The sequence below is a fragment of the Limulus polyphemus genome, unplaced genomic scaffold (genome assembly GCF_000517525.1).
Source record: "Limulus polyphemus unplaced genomic scaffold, Limulus_polyphemus-2.1.2 Scaffold433, whole genome shotgun sequence".
NCBI lineage: Eukaryota > Metazoa > Arthropoda > Merostomata > Xiphosura > Limulidae > Limulus > Limulus polyphemus.
In genome coordinates this window covers 9,692-10,899 of record NW_013666043.1, presented here as the reverse complement: position 1 = coordinate 10,899, position 1,208 = coordinate 9,692, and the positions used below count along the sequence as shown (strand labels likewise).

Below are 1,208 nucleotides of genomic sequence, written 5' to 3'. Positions count from 1 at the left end.
AAAAAAATATTAAAACACTGTGAACCAAGAGGGAAATCTAAGGAGCAGAAACCCAGTCAATATTTTGTTTATAATATAGAAAAAAAATATTAAAACACTGTGAACCAAGAGGGAAATCTAAGGAGCAGAAACCCAGTCAATATTTTGTTTATAATATAGAAAAAAATATTAAAACACTGTGAACCAAGAGGGAAATCTGAGGAGCAGAAACCCAGTCAATATTTTGTTTATAATATAGAAAAATATTTACATGTACATTTGTAACACAAATACATGTCATTACAATACTAAATATATATAACTTACAAGTGCAAATTCGCTGACAAGAAATCTACTTTGAGACTAATAATGCTTGAAGATGGCTTGAATGGGTAATGAAGAAAAACTTATATTCAAGTTTTTCTTCATTACCCATTCAAGCCATCTCCAAGCATTATTAACTTACAAGTGGTTTTAAGGATAATTAATACAAGTCCTAAAGTTAAGCTTTCAGTATTTTTTGTGCTGCATATACACACACAAATCTTCAACAGGAATGAATGATACACTCTCAGAATTGCATACTTTATACACTCATTATTGGAGAAGTTTGAACTAAAATATAGCATCAAGTCTCAATATGTGCCTCAATAATGCACATTTTTTAAACATACACATGCAATCATACGAGTTATATGTAGATATTTCTACACAATATGAATGTAGGTATTTTTGATAAAAAACAAATTAAAAAAGATCTAAGGCAGTTGTGTACAAAATCTGAAATATAAAACTGTAAAAAGCTTAATCTTAAACAGTGCCCCACAAACCCGAGGTTGATATGCTTTTGCGAAATTGCAAAATGTGTATGATGTCACATAATAGTAAACTAACAGTTTCACAATTTCTGAACTCAATTCACACAAAACTTTTAAAGTCTTTACACTTACGGAAATTAATAAGAGTTTGAAGACAGCTTGAATGAGTAATGAAAAAAAAATTATTATAAATGTACAATGTTTCAACAGATACTAATGGACAAATAAGGGAGCATAACAGAAAGTAATAAGAGTTCAAAGGGGGGAGATATGTTAACTATTATTATTATTTATGAAAAGTTAACAATGATCCAAATATATTGTCAAATGTTATATTTGGATCACTGTTAACTTTTCATAAATAATAATAATAATAGTTAACAATGATCCAAATATATTGTCAAATGTTAT

The 1,208-nt window shown here is 28.1% G+C and overlaps 1 protein-coding gene across 2 annotated transcripts in view; it reads right to left on the bottom strand.

Moving 5' to 3' along the window:
* Positions 1–1,208, bottom strand: part of LOC106458235 (protein tyrosine phosphatase type IVA 2-like) — a 31,305-nt gene that overhangs the window by 21,095 nt on the left and 9,002 nt on the right. The gene's annotated exons all lie outside the window — the stretch shown is intronic.